This window comes from Amblyomma maculatum, chromosome 5 (genome assembly GCF_055883805.1).
Source record: "Amblyomma maculatum isolate TAMU_Amacu chromosome 5, ASM5588380v1, whole genome shotgun sequence".
NCBI lineage: Eukaryota > Metazoa > Arthropoda > Arachnida > Ixodida > Ixodidae > Amblyomma > Amblyomma maculatum.
This window is the reverse complement of record NC_139348.1, coordinates 117,943,786-117,969,914: the sequence shown is the minus strand read 5'-3', so window position 1 is coordinate 117,969,914 and position 26,129 is coordinate 117,943,786.

The following is a 26,129-nucleotide window of genomic DNA, read 5'->3' as shown; positions in this document are numbered from 1 at the left end:
GCGACTTCAACACTACATAGACGAGAACGGCCTCTTCCTTCCCTCCATGATCGGCTTCAGATCGGGGCGTTCCACTCAATACGTTGTTCTTCTCCTCAAGAAGGATGTACTTTCCAACATTCCGAGAGGAGGCGAGCCCCTCATATGGCGCTAGATCTAAAAGATGCGTTTGATAACGTGTCTCACGAAGCAAACCTCTCCGAGCTCAATAACTTTAACTGTAGCGAACGCACCTTCTTATACGTCAAGAATGTTCTGTCCAACCGAACGGCAACGATAAGAATGGATAACATGAAATCGGATTTTCAAGACATGCCAAACAAGGGCGCGCCACAGGGATCGGTCGTCTCCCCGCTCCTCTTCAACATCGCCATGATTAGAGTCGCAAGGGCTTTGCAACAGGTTCCGAACATTGGATACACCCTGTATGCTGATGGCATTACGATCTGGACTACCACCGGCTCTCTAGGTGGTAGTCCAGCAGCAACTTCAAGCAGCAGCAACCTGCGTGGAAACAGAGGCCTTTCGATGCGGGCTCCAATGATCCCCAGATAAATGTGAAGTCATCCGCATAAGTGGGTACCACTATATATCACCAGGCAATATTAGCATCCTCCTGCATGGGGTCCCAACCCGGGAAGTGCCACTCATACGAATCCTGGGTCTCTGGCTCCAAAGCGATAGAAAAGTAGACCATGTGCTCCACCTCCTCAAGAATACAACACAGCAGATCTCTAAACTGATCCGCCGGGCGGCAAGAAACAGAAAAGGCATGTGGGAAGAAGACACGATCCGTCTGGTGCAGGCGCTGGTCATCAGTCGCCTGTCCTATGGGCTACATTACCTCAAGCTGCTCCGAATAGATCTCAACAAAGTAAATGCAATGATACGTGCAGTTTACAGGAACGCGTTAGGCCTCCCACCATACACCTCCAACGTCAAAGTGGAAGCTCTTGGACTGCACAACACATTTGAAGAGATTCAAGAGCCTGTCCTCCTGTCCCAAAGGGAATGCCTTCTGTCAACCGAGACAGGCCGGCTCAATCTCGAGCGCGTTGGCTATCCTTCGGACGTACAAGCTATCCAGTCAACGACTAACATTCCTATTCCGTACCGGGCAGCATACTCTTGCCCGGTAGCGTATTTTAGGCAAGAGCATGTGGCCTCGTTCCCAAAGAACATGTCTGCAGTCCATAACGAAGGCAGAAGACACGCCCGAGGGAACTAGGCGCGCAGTGGAACGCAGTCCGAAACTGTCTATGTGGATGCCGCTCCATACTAGCATACATCGAACGCAGCAGCAGCCGTGGGGGTGGGCTCTTCGTAGAAAGGTCTCCACCATGTCCATCCCGCACTGTACAGTCACAGAAGCGGAAGTGCTGACCATTACCTACTCACAAGCGGCGTGTTGGCTACTTCTTGCAGGCAGAATACCTACAAAATTAGCTCGCTTCACAACTAACCCATTGGCTGCAAACTCACAGCTCAAACATCAGGTCACTTGGTTTTCGGGGCACTCTGGATTGAAAGGTAATGAGGTCGTGGATAGGCTAGCTCGAGGTCACACAAGCTGAGCGGCCACCAATCCCGATCTCACAACCAGCATTCCTGTCCCAGCGACATACGGCGTGTGACTTAAGTACCTACGAGAACAACGCAGGATTTATCCCCCTACACAAAAGGGGCTAAATGCACAAGAAACGCGGGAATGAAGACCGCTCCAAACCAACACTTACCCCAACCTACATCAATACAACATAATTATGTTCCCAGAACACTACACAGACATATGCCCTTGGTGCAACGACCAGCCGACCGCATACTATGTCACATGGGGGTGCACAGGCCCCAAACCTCCACACATAAACATGCACCATTCCGAGGCGCAGTGGGAGGCCACTCTGCTATGCTATGATCTAGAGACCCAGCGTAGGCTGGCAACTCAGTCAAAAGCGGCCGCCCAGGCCAGGAGGAGGAGGAGGAGGAAGAACATTTATTTCCGCCGAATATGGTGCAGCAGCCACCTACGAGTCCGCACGCAGGCGTCCGGGGAGGCAGTCTGTCACAGCGCGGCCAGAGGACACCCGGCCTCGTCTAGGAGAAGAGGTCTTCAGCCTCGGCCGCCAGGCGGACGGCGAATCGCTGTGTTTTTTCGTCGGAGCTTCTTAGCGTGGTCTCCCATTCATCGCTAGTTTTAATCGCGTTGCGCCCTGGGGCACGAACGCATCTCCATATTATATGATCTAATGTTGCCACGTGGCCGCAAAATTTACAAATTTCGGTTTCTGCACCGTCCCTCTTCCGCCCTCTGGCACCCGTCCAACTCCTCCACAGGGGCGAAAAGAAATTTCGAGCTTGGAGTCTTCTCCAGTCATACGATTCCTTTTTACTCAGGGATCTAACCGGTGGCGGATATATCCTCCGGTCTTTCTTCAAGTTGTCCGTTACATCCCTAAAGGTGCCTATACATTCTTTGGTTTTAGATGTTGTGGAGGCGTCCGCAGCACCCCGAGGTAGCGAGGAGCGGGCGAGCATGTGGGCAGCCTCGTTGCCGGCGAGACCGGCGTGTGCTGGGGTCCAGATTATGGTCACGCTTTCGGCGAGAGACGACTCGTTCAGAAGTTTTGCAGCACGATTGCTGACTCTACCCTTGCTAAAATTTCTAACCGCCGCTTTGCTATCGCTGATGACGTGTTTCACGCCTGGTCGTGCAATGGCAATGGCTATTGCAATCTCCTCCGCCTCTACCGGCGGTAGATCTCGATTTCTTTCTATTCCTATGGCGATCCCAGTGTCCAATAGGGCGACCGAGGTTACGTCGCCTTCTTTCCCGATCGCTGCATCGGTGTAGGCGACCGATCCCGGCGGGAGTTTGTCCAATTTGTTAGCGAGGTGCTTAGCTCTGCTTTTTCTCCTCCCCTCGTCGTGTACGGGGTGCATGTTCTTCGGTATGGGCGAGACGTATAGATGCTTTCTGATTTCTCGATCTATGCTTTCTCTGACACTTTCGCCTTCCCCGGGCGCTAGTAGGTTTACCCAATCGAGGATTTCCCTACCCGCCGCCGTTCCTGCGAGTCGCTCTCTCTGGGACAGCCTGACCGCCGCAGCCAGCTCTTTCCACTCATTATGCAACCCCATTTTTTCTAGAATGTCGTTAGAAGTAGTTATGGGGAGTCCTAGAGCGCACTTCGTGCATCTCCTAATTATGGTGTTTAATTTGTGTTCTTCGGTCTTGTTGATATTTAGGAATGGAGTCGCGTAGCACATTCTGCTCGTGACAAAAGCTTGTACGAGTCTGAGTCTACTAGCCTCCGTGAGACCACTCCTTCTGTTGGACGTCTTCTTAAATACTCTGACTACGAGCTCCGCCTGATCTTTTAATTTCTTCATCAGGCTTTTGTTACTACCCCTGCGGTTGATAATCATACCTAATATTCTAATTTCATCTACTTTCCGGACTTCGTTTCCGTTGACTTTAATTTTGATATCTGGAGTTATCTTCCCACTACTGCTGGTCATTACCAGAAGCTCCGATTTTTCTGGCGAACAGCATAGACCTACGTCCTCTGCGTGATAGCTGATTATATTTGCTGCCTCTTGGAGCCTGGATGTGATGTACGAGTCGTTCCCTTCGCACATCCAGACGGTCACATCGTCCGCGTAGATGCTTAGTTTTAAGTCATCGAGATGGCCAAGCTTACTGGGGAGGTTCCTCATTACGATGTTAAAAAGGAAAGGTGAGAGCACAGCCCCCTGCGGAGTGCCTCTGTTACCCAGCGGGAACTCCTCCGAACATAAGCCCTGAAAGCTGATGATCGCCGTCCTGTCTCGCAGGAATGATCTAATATAGTTGTAGGTTCTTTCGCCTACTCTAAGCTCAGCGAGCCCGTCGAGAATGGCGTCGTGACTGACGTTGTCAAAAGCTTTCTTAAGGTCTAAGCCTAGAATAGCTTTCGTATTTTTTTTCCTGAAGTCTCTGACAACATCGTTATGTAGTCTGAGCATGGTATCTTGCGTACAAAGGCCGGGCCTGAATCCGACCAATTCAGCCGGCCACGCATCATTCTCTTCGGTGTATTTGGTTAGCCTCCTCTGAATAACTTTCTCAAGCAGTTTGCCTACGCAGGATGTTAGCGATATTGGGCGGAGATTCTCCAAGCCCGGTGGTTTTCCCTGCTTGTGGATTAGGGTGATCTTAGCCCTCTTCCACTCTTGGGGTACTTGACCACTCTCCCACACCTGATTTAAATATTTGGTTAGGGCATTGATCGATTCGTCGTCCAGATTTGCGAGCATCTTGTTATTAACGAGGTCCGGCCCGGGGGCCGAGCGTCTTTTTAGGCCGTGCAGCTCCGCTCTGACTTCTGCCACTGTTATGGACGCGTCAAGCTCGCTGTTCGCCGGTCCGTTGTAATCTCTGTAATGCGCTGTGGCGGGGGGAGCTACGTACATTGACTTGAGCTTGTCAATGAGCTGTTTGTCCGTACCCTTAAAGTTATACCTCGCCTTGACCTGTTCTATATTGGCGACCGTTTTGGACTTAGTCGGGTCTATCAGGAACCTGAGCAGTTGCCACGTCTTGGCCCCATTCATGGTGCCCTCCATCTCGTCGCATTTGTTATCCCAACGTTGCGACTCGAGTTTCCGGGCGTATTTTTCTATTTCGACGTTGTGTCTGGCTATCTCTCTCCTGAGATTGCGGTTCCACTTTTGCTTTTTGAGCTTCTTCGTTAGCTCTTCTTTCTTTTTGAACATGCCGAATAACCTGCTATCCATCGCCTCAGGCAGAGCTTCGCCTTTAATTTCTTCGGTGGCCTCGTTGACATGGGTAATTAATTGGGCGGCCCAAGTTTGAATGCACTCTATATCTCCAATTTCTTCCCGTTCTCTGATCTGTCTGAATTTATCCCAATCCACTTGGGTTTCCGTCCGACACACAGCGCGCTTAACGCTCACTTTCCTACTTAGTTCTACCTCTAGCACGTAGTGGTCGCTACCCAGATCCTGATGCTTGTTCGTCCACTTGACTATGCCAGTTCTATGGCAGAGAGTCAAGTCCGGGTTTGTGTCCGTGTACACACTGTTGCCCACCCTCGTCGGGCATCTAATGTCGTTAGCGATGTAGAGGTTTGACTCAGTGATATCTTCCAACAGCGTTTGACCCTTCGGGCTGCTGGTCGTGTAACCCCATTCTCGATGTCTGGCATTAAAATCGCCGGCTATTATTAGTGGGTTCTTACCTGCCAGGCTAATCGCTCTCTTATATATCGGGCCAAACCTCGCCTTCGTGCACTTCGGGGAGCTGTACACATTGAGTAGAAATATGCTGCCTCTGTTCTTTTTACCGGTCAGGATTTCCACAAAGACCGTTTCGGTCTCCCTGTTACCTACTTCGTGCTGGACGACGGCGACGTTGTTTTTGACGTACGTCACGACCTGGGTTTTACTTCCCTTCCCGCTATCGTAGCTTTTGTACCCCGAAAGCTTCCATACACCTCGCGTTTCCTGCAGAGCCATTGCCAAAGGCTGTGTGTTCTGGCTAGCTACGTACTGTTGCAAGAGCCATCGCTTCATTGACAACGACCGGCAATTCCATTGCCAAATTTTAGATGTTTTGGGATCCATTATGATTTTGATATTGTATACCCGATGCGTTGCAAAGGGCTTGAAGCATCTTTTCTAGCACTCCAAATCTCGCCTCAAGTTTCTTATTCAGGTTCAATTCGAAGTCTATGATTTCATCCTTGACTAATTTTCTAAAAGCCACGTGCTTTCTGGCTTGTCCAATTACACTAGTGTCGTCCGATTTACGTTTCGCAGGTCTAGCCTGATCGATATTCATTTCATCTGAGTCGTCACTGTCCCTGCCACAATTGCTCTCGCTCGCCCCACCGGGGCCCCGTATGACGGGCGGCCTGAGCATCGGAGGTGCCGGTGCAGGTGTAGCTTTTGCCTCTTTTAACTCTTTAATTACCTCGACTAGAGATTTGAGGGTTTCTTTAATCTCTTTGATGTCTTCTTTAATGATTCTGATTTCTTTGCTATGCTCGGCTTGAGTCTGTTGTAATTCCGAAAGTTCCAAGTTTTTTTCTTTGGAGACCCCGCTAGCGAAGCTGACCGACTTACCGCCTGCGTTAACTTCTTCATTCGTCTTTGCTTGTCCGGCCGGCGTCTCCCCGGGCTTCGGCCAGTGGTTCTTGTCTTCCTTGGGTGGCGGTGGTTGTGGCGGCCCCCTGTTCTTGCTCTTGGATCTGGGCTCATCTCTGGTGACGGATGCGCTGGAGTCTCTCGCACGGCCCGTTGTGCCCGCGGCGTCTCCTCTTCCTCTCGATCTGCCCCGGGTTTTCGTTGGCTCTTGCTGCTTGTTTTGAGCCTGGGTGGCTTCTTTCTCTGCTTGTCGGACTTTGAGAATGTGTGGGGTCCGGTACATGCTTCTGCAGCGGTTGTGCCCCAGGGGGTGGCAGCCGCCGCACAGTAGGCATTGCGGCTCGCAGTTTTGTTCGTGCCCCTCCGGTGGATTAAGCATTCTGCACCCTCGGCATCGAGGGCTGGTGGGGTCCGGGCAGACGTCCGACCGATGTCCTAGGTTGCCGCATGCGTAGCACACATCGAATTTCTTTTTGTACAGGTTGCACCGGTATAGCAATCCGTTGAACCACACCTCTCGCGGGACTTCTTGGTCTTCGAAAATGATGAGCACGGTTTTAGACTTTTTCCCGAGCCTCCTCGCTCCAATGTAGCCAGGGTTATCTCTGAGTCCTTGCCGAATTTCCTCCTCCGTGACGTCCAGCGGAACGTCGTATATGACGCCCTTGCCGCCCTCCGGCATGGCCGCGTGAGCAGTTGCGTCTATCTCAACTGGCCCGATTTTTATGGTCGTAATTTGCTCGTACCGCTTTGCCCTGCCGAGCTCCGGGGTCATAATTAGTAGGGACTGATTCTTCGGGTTGGAGATGAATCTGTCTTCCCCGTTCAGGTTGAGGCCTGCAGCCGTAACCAGGACCTGGCGCAGCTTCGGTCCCGCTTTCCTTGTCAGCTGATCGGCGCCGCCGTGCGGTCGCAGCACTACGCGGAACATCTCCTTCGGTATTTTCGATCTGACCGTGCCTACGGATCTCTCGGCGAGTGACCTTCCTATCGCTTTTTGCCGCGATTTGGCGGCCTCGGTCCCTTCGCTCCCCTTCACGGGTGCCTCCTTCTTCGCTTGGGACGCTGCGTCGCATTCCTTCACATATCTGCCTCCTTGTCGGCGGAACCATGAATTTTCTTCTAAGGCCTCAACCGCCTCCATATTTCCGTCCTTACTAGTATCAGAGTTCGGCTGGTAGCTCTGATTTTCCTCGCTCTGCCAGTCCATGCCGTCCACGCTCCGAGGGTCTTCTCTCGAGGGCGGCTAGGCCGGACGCTAGGCTCGGACGCTAGGCTTAACTTGGCGGCGTTGTTGCTCCGAACTTCAAAGTATCGTAAAGACCAAATTGGTGGTCCCACCTTTTAGAGAGTTGGTTCCACTTGATCCTCGGGACTTCCGAAAATCGGTCCGAAGTGAGATGTTGCTGGGTGCACCCAGAAGCCGCCGAAAAAGGCCATTAACAGCAGAGCTCGACGTGGCAGCGTCTTCACTCCAAGTTTTTAGAGCGCAGCTCTTTGGCGCTCGTTCCTGGGTTTCGCGTCGGCGTCGGCGTGGTCTTCAAGGCCAGGGTCTTCAAATGAAGAATCCATTCACTGCACCCCCTTTTTTTCCTCGTTTTTTTTTTCTTTTCTTTTCTGCTTCGTTTTGAAATAACGTTTTTTCTCTCTCTCAACCGAGCAGGGCATACCGAATACTGGGGAAGCACGCGCCCGCCGGGGTGGTGCAGTGGTAAGACGCCCGACTACTGTGCCGGAGTACCCGGGTTCGGCGGCTGCGTTTCGATGGAGGCTAAACGAAGAGGCGTCGTGTGCTGTGCGATGTCAGCGCACGTTAAAGATCCCCAGGTGGTTGAAATTACTCCGTAGCCCTCCACTACGGCTCCTCATTCTCTGTTTCCACCTTCACTCCCATCTTCCTCCCTTCCCTTACAGTGCGGTTGCGGTGTCCACTGAAAAACAAGTGAGACAGTTACCGCGCATTTCCCTTCCTGTAAATAAATCAGTTTCACTGGGGAACCACGCGGGACAGACTTCGCACCTATCATGATGTAACACTTCACTACCGAGAACATCGACTCATATCCCCCCCCCCATCACACTTCTTTCTCAAAACTCCAACAAATAATCTGGCGACAGTTACAAGCCATAACCTTTCCCTCCCCAGCTTGGTTGGCCTTGGTACACCCGGGCCGGTACGAACCCACATGCTCTTTATGTGGCGCACGTTGAGCCACCTTTAATCACATGTTTCAATGCGAATATGTGAAGCCACTGCCCCATTAGGGCCTCACGGACCAAGAGGGTTGGGAAATCGCGGTCTCCAGCTCGGACCCAGCAGCGCAAAAGATGCTTTTTGACTGGCTGCAGAAGCGGTCGCTGCCAGGCATGGCCTGACAGACACCAGCCGGGATCTGGAACCACCTCAACCCTTGTAATGTACCCTGGCTCTCACAATAAATATTTGTTGTTGTGGTTGGTTGGTTCATAGGAAGGGAAAGGCGCAGTATCTGTCACACTTGCTCTGTGGACACCTGAACCGCGCCGTAAGGGAAGGGATGAAGGTGGGAGTGAAAGTGAATAGAGAGAAAGGGGGGCCGTAGTGGAGGGCTACGGTGTAATTTAGACCACCTGGGGATCTTTAACGTGCGCTGACATCGCACAGCACACGGACGCCACTTCGTTTCGCCTTCCATCGAAACGCAGCCGCCGAGGCCGGGATTCGATCCCGGGAACTCCAGCACAGTAGTCGGGCGTCTTACCACTGCACCACCCCAGCGGGCTGTAGGAAGAAGGAAAAGAAAATGCACGGGCCTGCTACTGGCTCTGTAATTGGGCCACCTCCGCTGCCTCGTGCATACAGAAGCGAAAATAGAGAAGAAAGAAAAGGAAGAGAAAGACGCGCGCCGCAACAACAGCCATCGTCCACCAGCGAAACGGTGGCGGGTGCAATGACGGCCAACATCAGAAAAAAATCTGTGGCAGGCTAGCCCTCGCCGCAAGCGCCGGTGACCTTACTGATTGATTTATTTATAGGAAAGGAAAGGCGCGGTAACTGTCTCACTTGTTTTATGTGGACACCGCAACCGCGCCGTAAGGGAAGGGAGGAAGGTGGGAGTGAAAGTGGAAAGAGAGAAAGAGGAGCCGTAGTGGAGGGCTACGGAGTAATTTCGACCACCTGGGGATCTTTAACGTGCGCTGACATCGCACAGCACACGGACGCCTCTTCGTTTCGCCTCCATCGAAACGCAGCCGCCGAGGTCGGGTTCGAACCCGGGTACTCCGGCACAGTAGTCGGGCGTCTTACCACTGCACCATCCCGGCGGGGCCGCCGGTGACCTTTTTACCACCATCGCCGTAAGGGAAGAGGAAGGTGGGAGTGTAAGTGGAAAAATACAAAAAGAAGCAATAGTGGAGGGCTATGGGGTAATTTCGAGCAGCTGGGGATCTTTAACATGCACTGATATTGCACAGCACAGGGACGCTAGTTTGTTTCGCCTCCAATAAAACGCTGTCGTGGCGGTTGGGGTCACCGGCGGCTGTGTTTCAATCGCATTCCTTGTGGAATTTCGCATTACAACGGCTACCAAATGTTTATCTGTTGTAGGCCGTCATTGCACCCGCCACCGCTTCGGTGGTGAACGACGGCTGCTGGGGCTGCGCGCGACTTAGTGTTCCTCTTCCTTTTCTTTCTTCTCTATTTTCTCTTCTTTCTGCACGAGGCAGCGGAGGTGGCTCAGCGACGGAGCCAGTAGCAGGCCCGAAGATTTTATTTTCCTTCTTCCTACAGCCACAACAACATTGAGCTCACGGGCGTCCTATTGTCACGTGGTGGTGACAAGGTCAATGGCACAAATGAAGAGTCGTTGATTGCACTGAAGAAACTCTTTTTACGGGCTGACTTGCGCCCGCAAAAGAACTAAGCAACTCGGCGGCGGCGATAGCAACAAACGTGATCGTCGATCGGCGAAGAATGCCCGTCACAGTCGTCAACGCTCAATTTAAAGGCTGCTCAGAACAATCTAGATAACGTCGCAAACAGCTACCAGCACAGACTGGAACATTGTAGAAAGACACACTTTAGTGGCCGGAATCTTCGGGATAGATCTCGGTGCATCTTGCGCTACAACGAAAACTGATAAAGGTGTGACTCGCGACATCGAGCATTAACAAACAAAGAATACGGAACTGCTACGCGATCCAGAATCAGAGTGATAAGGCCGTATATATATTGCCAGGGGGCGCTCGGAGCGAAAGACGTTGAAGTGGCGCTCGGAGAAAAAGGACGAAAATGTTATGTGCGTCGAATTTTAGAGTTCGGTTCAGACTTGTTTTCTGGATCAGCAGCTTATAAAATTCGACCGCTTGTTCTCTTGGAGCGAGAAGCGCTTCGGTTGTGTCTTGGACTTCCACAATTTTTTGCCAACAATGTGCTCTACCTTGAAGCCCGGATTCCACCCTCGATATATAGATTACAAATTATAACCGTTCAGACGTACTTAAGGATATATGAATCAGAGTTTCACCGATCTATGTCTATTTTTCGCTGTCAACCGACCTCCTTTTCGGTGTCCATTGGCCTAAATTTCACACCCCGCAGGTTGTTATGGTAAAAAATTTGCTGGACCCTTTAAATGTTTCCCTTCCTAGTATTCTACCCATACAAACCATCGGTTCATCTATTGAAATTGTCTTTGACGACATATCCCCGAATAATGCTAAAATCTTATCCGTTATTCTAAACGGATTATTAGAAGATCATTTAAGAAGCTTTTCTGCTAGTTTAGTTGTAGCTGCTGACGCATCTCAAAGTAATGAAAAGGCGGGTGTGGGTATATATTGACCACATTTAGACTGGTCTTTTTCTTTCCGGCTTCCGGACTTCACCCCAATTTTTGAAGCGGAGTTTCTGGCGGTGGTACTCGCTTTACGGAAATTAGACTCCTCTTTTTCTGAAGTGGCTGTAATTTCCGACTCTCTATCCTTGTGTTCATCTCTCTCTTCATCGGTGGATTCTGCAATAGTAAAAACCTTTGTCTCCCTGATCCCTAGACATTTGAAAATTGTACATATGGTATGGGTACCAGGTCACAGCAATGTGACTTTAAATGAATATGCTGACAATTTGGCAAAATAGTCCCTTAATGGCCCCGTATTATCTATCCTTCCGGCGACCGCGTACATCACCGCAGCGAGGTTTCGAAGAAACGTTCTATTAAATATGAAAAATGGACATCTTTTGAGATCTGATGACTACCTGCATCTAAATTATTCTTAGAATAGAAAACTATGTCATTCACGGCAACTTGAGATTTCACTAACAAGGCTGCGATGCCGTATCCCACCTTTAAATTTCTATCTTTACAGGTCTGGTTTGGCACTGTCTCCCGTCTGCGCATTTTGCGGGGAACAAGAAACATTAGATCACTTTTTATTGTTTTGCCGCCGCTTTACTACGTTGAGAAAACAGTTGATGGAAAGGCCATTGCAACAGCTTGGCCTTAGTTTAAGCAGCCCGACATTGTTATCATTTGGCGCCACCATCCTTGGGCACAGTCACAGGTCTATTTTTACCGCCATGGAAAATTTTTTACTGGACTCAAATCGTTTGCCTTGCTAAATATTTAAACATCACTTGTTCTACAATTATAGCGTCAATCTCCCGTGAGTGTTACCACTTTTCATTTTATATTTCACTTATTTCCCGTTTTGTTTCCTTTCTTCTACCCCTCAAATCATTTTTTTTTCATTTTTTTATGTAAGTATATTTAAAAAAAATTCTTTGCAACCCAATTCTTGGCCGATCCCCCTCTGTGGGTATGTGCCATAAGTTATTTCGACAACAACAACAACAACAACAACAACGAAGTGAATCGGCTCCGGACTCGCAGGACGTACCAAAAGCTTGGACCGTGTAATTCCACCTGCACCGGCTCTGATAACCTATCCCTAGTCGCCAATACCTTGACAAATCTGGTGGAGGTCAGGTCTGATGTCCCGTACCCCTCCGCTAAGCAGGAGTGCTGAGTGCTGGTCATATATTCGAGGAAACGCCTGTTCACCGCACCCGCCGCTGACAACGAGGCCTACCACCTGAGGTTTCCCTATCGGCTATGACTACCGGCAGCCACGACGTCGTCGCAATGCCTGGAGCAGCCCCTACTTACATGACGTTTCAGCACCCTTGCGTCCCAAAGACCTTTCACGGGGCACCTATGAAGACGTCGACGACTGGGTGCAGCGCTACGAAAGGGTAGCTACCTTCAACCTCTGGGATGACGCCGCCCGGCTTCGCAACGTCTACTTCAGCCTTGATGATGGCGCTCCCATGAGACCAGCTGTCGTCCCATGAACCATGAGACCAGCTGTCTTCCTGGAGTGAGCTCAAGCGTCATCATGCGCTACTTACGGTAGCTAAGATCGCCGCGAACGGGCCGAGCGCGCTCTCCAATCTCGGGTTCAAATGCCTAACGAAACCTTCGCGGCATATATCGAAGACATGACACGCCTCTTTTAGCGGGCAGACCTCACAATGTCCGAGGACAAAAAGCTGCGCTACCTCATGCCTGGCGTTAAAGAGCAGCTTTTTGCTGGCCAGGTGCGCAGCCCACCGAAAACTGTCGCAGAATTCCTTGCGGAAACATCCACAATAGAAAAAGTGCTTCAGCAGCGAGCTTCGGCACAGAATCGTACCGTTCACGCCACCTCCGTCTCTGCCGAGTTACCATCGCATGGCATGGACGCATCGGCGCTACGGGAGCTCCTACGTTCGATTGTACGCGACGAACTCAGACTGCTGTATGGCGCACCTCAACCAGCTTCTACCTCTATTGCGAGTGTTGTCCGCGACGAATTGCAGCAAGCGCTCCGGCCTCCGTTTCCAAGCGGTGAACCTCACCCTGCTCCTCCTCTTACGCCACCTGAGTGCCAGCGTCCCACATACGCCGAGGTGCTACAATACTCTCCACCCCAGTCGCCGACCCTTATTTTTGCTAACGTAGCTGCACCAACAACACCGGCCCCCGTGATCCAGTACGTAACGGATTTCCGACCGTCTAGACGGAAAGCAGACGAGTGGCGTACCCCCGACCGACGGCCTTTATGCTTTCACTGCGGCGAACAGGGTCATGTCTATCGCCGCTGTCCCTACCGTCGACTGGGCCTCGAAGGTTTTTCCGCCGGTTCTCCGCGGCCTCGCTACGGCGAACGGCCCCGAGCCGTTGAAGATTTCGTCAATGACCAGCGCCATGGTGTTCCATCTCGTCTGCGGCAATCTCGATCACCGTTGCCCAGGGCTCGCCCTTCGCCATCTGCTGCGAGGTCCTCATGGGCAGAGCAGGGCCGATTGCCCAGAACCCAGCGGGAAAACTGAAACCAGCGACCTTCGGGGGTAGGCTCGCTGGACATCGCTGCGCGGGAGACCCCCCATCGACGCGGACACGGAAAGACTACGAATCGACATTGGAAAAGTCCGCGGTTGCCGATTATAACGCTACCTCGACGCCACCACGATGCACCCGCAACGACGACGAATTGCCGGTGGAACCGACGACGCACCAACGCTCCCGCGACAACGACGAATTGCCGGTAAAACAGGCGACGCAACAATGCACCCGCAACAACGACGAATTGCCGGTGGAACAGATGACGCGACAACGCCCCCGCAACGATGACGAATTGCTGGTGGAACGGACACCGCGACAACGCGCCTGCAACAACGACCAATTGCAGGTGAAGCATACCGCGTACACCGACGCAGAGCACTCAAACACTCCGAAGCCTGATATTCGCGAGCAGCTGTCGTTGGACATACCAGTAATACTGGATGGTAGCCATGTTCGAGCTTTGTTGGATACTGGCGCTGATTACTCCATTTTGAGCAGCCAGTTTGCCGCGATTCTCAAGAGGGTTTTGACTCCGTGGGCTGGCACACACGTTCGCACTGAGGGTGGTCATCTGGTTACTCCTCTAGGCATGTGCATGGCCAGGGTTCAAATTCAAAAGTCGACATTTGTGGTAAGCTGCCTCGTTCTGAAAAGCTGCTCACGTAACCTAATTCTGGGCGTAGGTTTTCTTCGTGAATATGGTGCAATCATTGACCTCCGGGATTTTAAGGTCTCGTTTTCTACTGAGAAAGCAGTGGCCCTCAGCAGTACACAGCGACCACTCAATGTGCTTCGAGTTTATGCGGACAGGGTCACGCTGCCACCCCGAACCTGCACCTTCGTTAATGTCAAATGCAACGCTCTTCACGATGGTGATGCAATAGCCGAAACTAACCTCTCGTTACTGTTGACGCAGGGAGTCTGCGTGGCCCGCAGTTTGATCCATCTTAACTGTGGTCAGTCCAAGGTAGTGGTTACCAATTTTTCGCACGAGTATCGAAACCTTTTCGGAATACTTCCGTAGCTTTCGCGGAACGCATATCTGAAGTCTCCGAGTGCTTGTTCACAGAAACCGTGCCACCACCCACATCCCTCGACAACCCCGATATTAGCTCAGAGCTATCGGTGAGCCAGCGTGAACAGCTGTTTTCATTGTTACTGGAATTCAGAGAGTGTTTTGTATCATCGTCAAAAGTGCATCAGACTCCCATTGCCAAGCACCAGATCGTGACGTTCGATGATGCGCGCCCAGCTCACCAGCACCCCTACCGCGTCTCTTCGACCGAGCGCGAAGTTATTAAGTCACAAGTTAAACAAATGCTCGAAGATGATGTTATCCAGCCTTCAAATAGCCCATGTTCCTCCCCAGTCGTTCTAGTTAAAAAGAAAGATGGCACGTTACGTTTTTGCGTCGATTACCGCAAGCTGAACGCCGTAACCAAGAAGGATGTCTACCCCTTGCCGCGGATTGACGACTCTCTCGACCGCCTTCGGCGTGCGAAGTACTTTTCGTCCATCGATCTGGAAAGTGGCTACTGGCAGATCGAGGTAGATGAGCGAGATCGTGAAAAGACGGCCTTTGTCACACCCGACGGACTTTACGAATTTAAATTTCTACCTTTCGGACTTTGTTCCGCGCCGGCCACATTTCAGCGGATGATGGACAATGTCCTCGCCGGGCATAAATGACAGTGTTGCCTATAGTCTACATAGAGGATGTGGTGGTCTTCGCAGAATCTTTTTCACATCTTAAGCGCCCTCAGCCAGTACTCGAAGCCCTTCGATCCGCTAACTTGACACTTAAGCCACAGAAATGTCACTTTGGCTACCGAGAGCTTAAATTCCTCGGTCATGTCGTAAGCGCTGCCGGCGTGAAGCCTGACCCTGACAAGCTTACTACTGTTGCGGAATTTCCGATTCCACGTGACAAGAAGGCTGTTCTCAGATTTCGCAAGAAAGCTGTTCGCAGTTATTACCGCCGTTTTATCGGTAACTTCGCTGATCTTGCTGAACCGCTGACTCGGCTCACGCGGGGAGACACCCCTTTTGTTTGGAGTGACGAGAAAGAAGCTGCTTTTACCGAATTGGGTCTCCGTCTCCAATCGCCGCCTATTCTAGCCCATTTCGATGAGCACGGTGAGACAGAAAACCACACTGACGCCAGTAACATTGGCCTTGGGGTGGTTCTCGTGCAACGTCAAGAGGGTGTGAAACGAGTCGTCGCCTATGCCAGTCGTACTTTATCCCGCGCCGAGATGAACTATTCAACTACTGAGAAGGAATGCCTCGCCATAATTTGGGCTGCTGCAAAATTTCGCCCCTACCTTTATGGTCGCCCATTTAAAGTGGTTACTGACCACCATTCCTTGTGTTGGCTGGCCAACCTGCGTGACCCATGCGGCCGCCTGGTGCGATGGAGCCTTCGCCTACAGGAGTTTGACCTCACTATAGTCTATAAGTCCGGACATAAGCATGAAGATGCTGACGCGCTCTCTCGTGAGGCCGTCGAGCTCACTTCACCACACACGGGTGACTCTGGCAGTTTTCTCGGAGCTGTTGATGCTTCAGACATGTCTCATCAGCAGCGTGCTGATCCAGAGTTACGAGCCCTGATCGATTATTTAGAAGGTCAGCCAGCCGCAATACCTAAGTGCTTTTCTCGGAGCCTCTCACCTTTCTGCCTGAGAAGTGGTGTACTCTATAAGCAGAGCTCTAGATCCGATTCGAGAATCTACCTCCTCGTGGTACCCGCAGCTCTGCGAGAGGAAATCCTTTCCGCGTGCCACGATGAATCAACTTCTGACCACTTGGGCTATACTCGCACACTTGCTAGAATACGAAAGACATTCTACTGGCCCAACCTTGCCACTGTTGTTAAGCGCTATGTTAAGAGCTGTCGGCAATGTCAGCGTCAGAAGGTTCCGCAATCAAAGCCTGCAGGCCTCATCGTGCCCATAATACCACAACGCGCACCGTTTGATCAAGTCGGCATGAACCCCGCCGGGGTGGTGCAGTGGTAAGACGCCCGACTACTGTGCCAGAGTACCCGGGTTCAAACCCGACCTCTGCGGCTGCGTTTCGATGGAGGCGAAACGGAGTGGCGTCCGTGTGCTGTGCGATGTCAGTGCACGTAAAGAACCCCAGGTGGTCGAAATTTCCGGAGTCCTCCACTACAGCGTCTCTCATAGCCTTAGTCGCTTTGGGACGTTAAACCCCACAAACTAAACTAACTAAACCTTCTCGGTCCTTTCCCTCGATCCTCTGGGGGCAATCGCTGGATAATCATCGCCACAGACTGCCTGACTCGATATGCTGAGACCAAAGCGTTACCTAGTGGTACAGCATCTGAATTTGCCCATTGCTTTGTACACCGGATCATGCTGCGGCACGGTGCTCCGACTTTTATTATCACTACAGAGGGACTGCCTTTACTTCACAAATGATGGCTGAAGTTTTTCATCTCAGCGGTACGGCGCATCGAAAAGCTACTGCTTACCATCCACAGAGCAACGGGCTGACGGAAAGGCTTAATAAGACCATTGCGGGCATGCTGGTGATGTATGTCGACGCCCAGCACAAGACTTGGGATGCTATCTTACCATATGTGACATTCGCGTACAATAAAGCAGTCCAAGAGACGACACGCTTCACGCCGTTTCGCCTAGTTTACGGCAGGGAGGTTCGGACGATGCTGGACGCAATGCTCCCTTGCGAAGCAGATACCGAGCTTTCTACCGACGCCGAACACTTTGCCCAAGATGCTGAGCAAGCACGCCAACCAGCACGCGTCCACATCGCCCAGCAACAGGACAAGGATTCACGCCGGTACAACCTCCGCCACAAACAAGCTACCTACAACACCGCGGACCAGGTGTGGGTGTGGACTCCTGTTCGACGCCGTGGCCTATCAGAAAAGCTGATTTGCCGTTACTTCGGACCATATAAAGTCTTGCGGCGCCTCAGCGACGTTAACTATGAGGTGCTCCCAGATGGCCCAGAGCAGAGAGGCCGTCGGCTACCTCGTCCAGAGACAGTTCATGTCCTACGCATGAAGCCGTATTTTACGTGGTAACTCAAAGACGGCATCTGCAAACTTTTTTTTTCGTTTGCTTTTGTCCACCTGTGTGCACGTATGCCGTGTGCGTCACGCTTAAGGAGGGAGGAAGGCCAGGGGGCGCTCGAAGCGAAATACGTTGAAGTGGCGCTCGGAGAAAAAGGATGAAGTGAATCGGCTCCGGACTCGCAGGACGTATCAAAAGCTTGGACCGTGTAATTCCACCTGCACCGGCTCTGATAACCTAGCCCTAGTCGCCAATACTGTGACAATATATATAGGCAGATAAATTAAGGGGAAATGAGGGTGCTCGTTATAATACATGAAGGAAAGAAGCTAAAGTTGCCGAGGCCAAGGAAAGCATTGGGGATGGTACTTTATGTTTTTTAATTTTTACTTGGATGATCACAGAAATTAGTAACGTAATCTGTTTTAGGGGAAAGATAATTAAACACAAAGTAGAAGAAAAACAACGTGCCGATGGTGGGAACCGAACCCACAACCTCCGAATATCGCGTCCGGTGCTCTTCCAACTGAGCTACATCGGCCGCTGTCCCCCCTGCTACTTTCTTGTGTATTTGAGTTGTCTGTATACGAACCTTGAGAGTGTTAACCAGCGCCACCCTCAACCATAGCGGCGGACGTGGAACGTCCTGTGTTACCGCCAGCGTCACGTAGAACGTGATCAAGAGCGAGGGCGAAAGCTGTGCTAGAACCCTCTTACGCTACAAGACTGCCAGAACCGAGACCTCCGTAAGCTACAAGCAGATAAATGAAGGGGAAATGAGGGTGCTCGTTATAATACATGAAGGAAAGAAGCCTGGTGAGCACTCTCAAGGTTGCACAGCACACGGACGTTTGTTTGCTTTGCCTCCATCCAAACGGTGCTGCGGCCATCGGGATCGCCGGCGGCTGTGTTTCAGTCACATTCATTGTGAAATTTCGTATTACTATGGACAACGCCGACAGCGGCTTTACGGTGACACGGGGGCCTTATGCTCTCGCGTAAAATTGTCGCAAATAATTGGTTCACAGTAAAAGAAAGGAGCCATATCTGTCACAGTTTTTCTGCGGGCACCTGCACCGCGCCATAACGGGAGATGAAAATTGGATTGAAGCGTAAAAGCACTTTACAGATATTGGAGCGTTCCTTTCCTGGAACTTGGGGAGGAGGTGAAAGGTGGCAGTTCCTGACCCTACGGTTGTTGTGGCTGTAGGAAGAAGGAAAAGAAAATGCACGAGCCTGCTACTGGCTTTGTAGCTGAGCCACCTCTGCTACACGTACAGATAGGAGAGAAAATGGAGAGAAAGAAAAAGAAGACAGAGAGAAAGACGGGCGCCGCAACAACAGCCGTCGTCCACCGCCGAAACGGTGGCGGGTGCAATGACGGCCTACAACAGATAAATATTCTGTGGCAGGCTAGCCCCTGCCGTAAGCGGCGAACTGCTTGTCCCAGTCCCATCGGGGGACGGCCGAGACGGTAGGTAAACGCCAGCCTCTAATCCGCGGGCGCACGACTCCCCGTCTTCCCCGGCACGCGTGCCGGGGGTGGGGAAGAGGACGCCCATTTCCCATGGAATTAAAAGTTGTGCAACCAACCAACTCGCGCTGTCAACTTGCGAGGCGGTTGCTACCAACCGCGGCCTAACTCCCGCTTCCTCCGTGAGGGAGCGCTACAGCCGAAGTGACGTCAACCCATATGCCGAAAAAACAGGGCTCCCAACTCGCGCCGTCAACTCGCGAGGCGGTAGCTACCAACCGCGGCCTAACTCCCGCTCCTACCGCAGCTACCGCCGGGGGTGCAACGTTGGAGTGGCCTAGCGGCAGGTGGAACCAAAGCAGTCTCCAGGGATGCTTTCATTTCTGCTGGTGTAAAGAATGCCGTTGCAGCCGGTGCCGGAGCGGCAGTTCTACCATTTGCCTTAGCCTCACCCACAACCAAGTATATCGTTGCAGCCATTACACTCCTTGCCTCGCTACTAGTTATACATAGAATAACCAGGTAGCACCTCGCAATAAACAATATTTGAACCATATGCTGTGGCCAGAGTGAATCACTGCTTAACCATAAGCATAACCACAAGCACTACAACCAGCTACACCCCCAGCTGAACCTTGGCGTAGCCATCTCTATTGCTTTCGCAATTACGAGGCTTAACCAAGCTAAGCCACTGCCAATTTTCATCTTACCCTTCCATCTAATGGAAAGGTCCGAGTTGGGAGCCCCTGCAAAATTGTCCCTGTCATATGATCGCTTCTCGACTGCTGTATACATTCTACATATCAGTGCCTTACAAGCCATGCGCCACCTGCTACCTGCCAGAGCACTGTCTGCGATATTTTACTTACAAAAATTGACATTGCATTTTCTCGACAAAGGGCCATAAACAATATGGTGCGTTAACTACGCTAGCTTTGTGTCATCTGAATACTTTCATGTTTGATAGATATTGTCCAGATACCAAAAATCATGTGTGCTTTCTGCAGCTTATTCCGAGGAGTTGAAACTGATGAACAGGTGAACGAGGTGGTATTTGCTGCGAAACCAGGCAAGCGTAGCTGCTGAACAAGGTGATACACCCTTAAGGACACAGCCACAACATGATGGGGATAAGAGATTTGTTGCGGACGCAGCACTATGCTAGTCGCTGAGCCATTTCGCGCAGCCCCCCATGAACCAAGCTGTGCATGAGCAAGGAGCGAGTGACGCCACACGAAGCGCAGCTGGAGAGCCACATAAGAGCCGGCCCCGGCTCCTCCGCTGCGCCGGTGACTCTAAAAGGCCTCCGACGCTGCGCCAGCTGCGCATGCGCAAGGAGGAAATGACGTCACACAGTGCACAGCTGGCGCGCCGAGGCTATCGCATACTCTGCGGTTCGGTGACCGAATTGCGGTCGCCGCCGCGTTCTCGGCAGGTTTTGCTTCCGCAATTCTACTCCGGAAGGCCATTAGTCAAACCATCGCCAGTTTTTCTATTCATGGAAGCATTAATGCAGTTTGTAGCACTAGAAACACATTTTTCATGATTGTACAATGAATGGTATTTAAGAAAGATACATTGTGTCCTAAAACTGTTCATATAGAATCTGTACATCTTTAGCATCTGTACATCTAACAGAAGTGGTGATGTAATATTTTTGGTTCTAAATTCCCGCCATTACAGCAGAATCTTTCGCATACGCAAAGATAAACCTTTCAGAGCTGGCCTTAAATGTGATGACTGCTCCTGAAAAAAGTTTAACATATGTGTGCTGTCTAGAAACACTTCATGTGAGAGTGCTTTAATGAGCTATAAATATTTTTCTCAGCCCAAGCAAGCCCGTTGCTATGAAACCATGAAACTGCCTACCATTAGAGCTAGCATTTATATCTTTAAATTGAGTGCACAATGGTTGAGCAAAATTTTTAATAGCGTTATTTTATCGCAATTAAGACCAAAAATTCTGAAAAGCCGCTTATCCAGTGTCAGCGCCACTCAAGTTCTTGAAGAGTTTATCTTGCGCTACGGAGTAATGAAGTTCTTCGACACCAGGTGAAGTTTGAGGTTATCAAAAGCGGTCAGGATGAGTTTGCGGACATTCTCGTGTGATCACAGCAGAAAGACAGAACCTTCAATCCTCAGCCTAACTTCTTGTGTCCGACTGCCGAATGCAGCACTTTTTTCCCGTAATTACAAAAGAAAGGAAACAAGAAAACGGATAATTCGACTGCACCTTACCTCACTTCTGCTAGAGGCCATGTACCTCGCCCGGTCCCTACTAAGCAGCCGTAGCCTCACTAAAACAACAGAACCGCCACTTATTGCCGCAACATATTCGCAGTAGAAACGGAACGACAAGGTGCGGTTGAGAGACTGCTCGAAGTCAGTGAACGGAGGCGTGGGTTCAGAATTGTATACAGTATATTTGCACTTAAAGATTAACAATAATAGAGGAGGTCAGTAAACCCTCCGCCGAATTGAGATATCTTCAGCGCTGCACGCGCCCATAGATCCTGCAATATATGCATACCGCGTGCCATCCTCGTCCCAGGGCTGCACGATGGCCGCAACTAGACTATGAGGCGAGTTACTGCGCTGGCCATTAGCCACGGTGACGACTTGCTCCGCTTGGCTGACGCTCCTGGATGTGTTAATGTCGCGTCGTTCCCACTGAGCATGCCATGGTTGATGACGCACCAGGAGGACGGGGGATAGCTGCGCGTCGTGGTCGCCGTCGCCGACTCAGCTGGAGGTCGACTGAAAAGAAAGAAGGTTCAGGGATGTTCAAATCAATTGGTAGGAAATAAAATAATTGCTCCGTGCGCCGATTGTTTCCAGGCCTAGTTCCATTCTCTTTCCCGCACTATTCCATTGCAGTTCTCTTCCAGTTTTCATCTTACCTCCATTTGCACCAGTTTTTGTTACCATTTTGTGCCTTTGGTGGCCCGTCTTCCTCTGTCATGCTTTACAGGTGCAGAAGGGGATTTTTATTTCTCTACATAGCATATCTGCCATTGCTGGGAGGTGATCGCTCCGCAAAGGTGCCGCCCGAGCGGGGCAGTTTTCAACTTTGTGGTATCATGCACATTTAATGATTTTAAACAGGAAGAAGAGAAATCCTGCTAACAGCACCCGCCGAAAACCCTTGCTAGCAGGCGACATGTGTCAGCCTGATTGCTGTCGCATTGAAGGGCTTATTCCTTGGGTCGCTCCACGCTCGACATGTCAATATGCTGTTAGAAGTGGACGAAATGCAGTGTTAGCGATGAAGAAAGGAAAAGAAATTGATAAACCTTTGGGGCTTTGTGCACAAAAGATTCGTTCATAATAAGGTACTCAAGGAAAGCCAGGATTAGCTATGCTATGAAATCATAGGTTTAAAATATATTTTTTAAAATCAGTATTTCGTAGAGTTTTTGTTTCAGTGACTGGGGGGGGGGGGGGGGGGTTCTTCTTTCGGAAATTTCACACACAAAAGTGTTGATTTTCAATGAAGTGTACAATGTGCCTGAAAATGAATTTATCCACCAATTTTGATTTTGGTTTATTTTAATAGAGTTTTAGCCAGAAAGCAACTCGAGATGCGTTCACTTCTGCTCAGGCGTGCACTGAGAACTGCTACTAATACTGCAGCGTTGCAGCCATCAAAAGCCAATTTAGTGTTGACTAAGACAGGACGCCACTTTTTATGAGAAAGTTGTACCACCTAATACCTCTTAATAAGAATGCGCGATATGTACAGCACGTCTGTGTACTCCCTTTTACATCTGTAGCGAAAGACGGCCCTAATCTACTGGAACCAAAAAGCTGATAAGTCGGAGGCGCTTTATTAACTCGGTTTAGTCTAATCCGTGGTTAATCAGGTACGAATTGCCTCTCATTATATTGATCTATTGATTCTCATGTGCCCCCATGAAACCGTAAAGTACAATTTGCGATGCTGCGTTGTACAGTGGGTTCGGCGCTACAGTGGCGCACATTGCTCTGCTAAGTGCTGAGTGCAGTGCGCACTCTTTAATTTTGTGGCTAAATGACGAGCTCTTTGGCTGCATCCGATATGCCCTCTCGCCATAATTGTGGTGGCTGGCGCAATAAATCTAATACGACGGCGCCGAAACCGGAGCTGCTTAGCATGATTCAACAATGAGCGCCACAAGGGACGCATTTTACGACACTTCGTACACTGTCCTCACTTCTCAATGTGATCACGAAGTCGCAAATCTCTACCGTGTAAACTATTCACTAAATCATCAGTCATAAAATTCCTCTCATTTTAGCGTGCTCGAAGGGGAATATATTGGCGGGAACTTTGTCAAGCATTCATCGCTTTTATTCGTATCTCCTTCATCAACTTACGGTGTTTTTCATAGGCGAGCTGAACTTTCTGGGAAGCTTGAGCTCGTGAGGGCTAGACATTGGTATCACATCCCCTCTATTGCAATTGCATAACGCGGGTAAAAAATCCAGCCGCATTGTAAGAAAGGACTCCTTGCATACAAATCCGCCACTCTTACTGGATCAAAACTCGTACGCTGTCAGACTTTCGCAGCGTCTGTACACGGCAAAATGAATCTGTTCTTTCTAGTTATAAACTCCGGAAAGCCACATGACCGCGCCAATATCTGGCAACAAAATGACTTAAACATCGCATTCTTAGAAAGGACCGTATGGATTTTGCAACCTAAATGAAAGGGTATACAAGGTGTTCAGATACGTGTTTATGATGCGGCGTTTTGTTGCTTGCAATCGGTGTACTCATCTGCTTGCTTCGTCAAAGCGGCTGAAAATAGTGCCCATGTTTCTAAGCCTGCGTTCAAACCTCTCCCTCTTAGCCAATGGCAGGATTACGCTCCGGCCAGGAAATGATAAACTAGCGCCCTTCGACAGGTCGGTTCTCATCAGGGGAAAAATCCACCAAGAATAATGAGGCTACCACTGAGATTTAGTCTAAATATTCAGTGCAAACACCTAAGGTAAATGAGAATTTGTAATAAGGAAGTAATTACTCATTGACATCTCCCTATGCGGAGCCGAATGGCTACAAATATCAACTTTGGGAGTTCTTGGAACAAATAGTTGAATAAATATTCACACTTCGGACAAATACAATTTATTTCTTTAAAATGCCGTATGGCTGTGCTTAGGTGGATGCCATTCAGTAATTACTTATAACAGGTAGGTTTGTGGCTTTTCTGTGGGAGGCATGCGCTGTGATCGTTGCGCGATTCGGCGCCGGTTATGATCAAAGTGATGGCTGAAACACAAAATGCTACATTAGCAATACCTGCACCACCAGTTCGAAACATGTTTTGGAGTCCGTCCTCGACTCCAACTCAGTCTCAACCAAAGAAGTTGGCTGGGATGTGGGTCGAGAGGAAGAGTGCCTGGCGAACATCCCTGGCTGCGTCTGCTTCGAAACGGCCGAGATTGTGCGGATCCAATTACAATATGTGGCGCCTCCTGCAGCGAATGTCGTTTGCAGCAGTTGTAAGCGTGATCAACAAAGTCTGGAGTGTCATGTCAGAACGGCTTGCCTAGTACGACAAGGGGAAATTAAGAAACAGCATTCAGGGAAAGGTGAGAACACTCTGAGCTTATTGTCAATTTATAGGAAAGACAAACTACCGGTCCAATACTATAAAATCCACAATTTCTGTGTACGGCAGGACATTTTGTTCTTGTGACTGTAAGAAGAAGAAAAGAAAATACACGGGCCTGCTACTGGCTCTGTATCTGAGCCATCTCCGCTGCCTCGTGCGGATTCTATGTATGGCCGGACATGTTGCTCTTGCGACTGTAGGAAGAAGTAAAAGAAAATACACGGGCCTGCTCTGTATCTGGGCCACTTCCGCTGCTTCGTGCGGATAGAACAGTGTGAATCCATTGCTCCACTGAGGCAATAAAATAGAAAAGTAAGAAAAAGAAGAGGGAGAGACGCGCGTAGCAACGATCGTCGCCCAGCACCGAAACGATGGCGGGTGCAATGACGGCATACAATAGATAAAAGTTCGGTGGCAGGCTAGACCCCCCCGCAAGCGGCGTTGACCTGCTAGTCCCAGCCCCGTAGGGCCGGGAGCAGCCATCCTTCACCACCTAGCCGGCAGGACATTGAGAACTCACCATGGTGGGCTTATTGTTTGGGCTGCCTGAGCACGCTCATGCGTGGCTATAGTGTCCGCGCGTTCATACTCTCGGCCATTCGAGCACTGAGCAAGCAGCCATCTCACCTTAAATGTACATTTTCAGGGGATAATCTGTCAAACTTTGCGCCTGACGCCTGAACAGCGCCTTAAGGGAAAATATCACGTGGAATCGGAAGAACAGAAAAGGGCTGCAGCAGCATAAGAACACAGAGCAATTTAGGCAACCTGGATTTAATAACAATATTAATTAGACCACTGGAAATAAAAGGTGCAGTAGCTCTCAGAGTGGTTCAGTGGACAGCTGACCAGCGACATAATGGAGGTGAGGAAGGTAGAAGCGCTGGGGTGGCGCAGTGGTTACGACGCTCGACTACTGTTCCCAAGGATGCCGGATCCAATCTCGGCCTCAGCGACCGTTTTTCGATGGAGGCGAAAAGCAATGCGCCCGTGTGCTGTGCGTTGTCAGTGCACGTTAAAGAACCCCAGGTGGTTGAAATTTCCGGAGTCCTCCACTACGGAGTCTCTCATATCCTCAGTCGCTTTGGGACGTTAAACCCCACAAACCAACCAACCAGTGAAAGTGCGAAGAAAAAAAAGAGGAGCCATAGTGGAGAGCCAGGGAGTAATTTCGACCGCCTGGGGATCTTCACCGTGCACTGCAATTGCCTCTCCGTTTTGCCTGCATCAAAACGCAGCGCTCGGCGCTCGGGGTAAAAACAGTGCTCCGGCACAGTAGTCAGGCATCTTAACAAATCCATAGGGCTGAGCGGAAGCTTTAACGGTGCGCTGGAATTCCACAGCACAATAGAAAAGGAGATACGCAGTATCTGTCACAGTTGCAACCGGACACCTGACCCACGGCAAAGAAAAAAAAAACGGATTGAATTATAGGAAGAGAAAGGCGCGGTAACTGTCTCACTTGTTTTCTGTGGACACATCA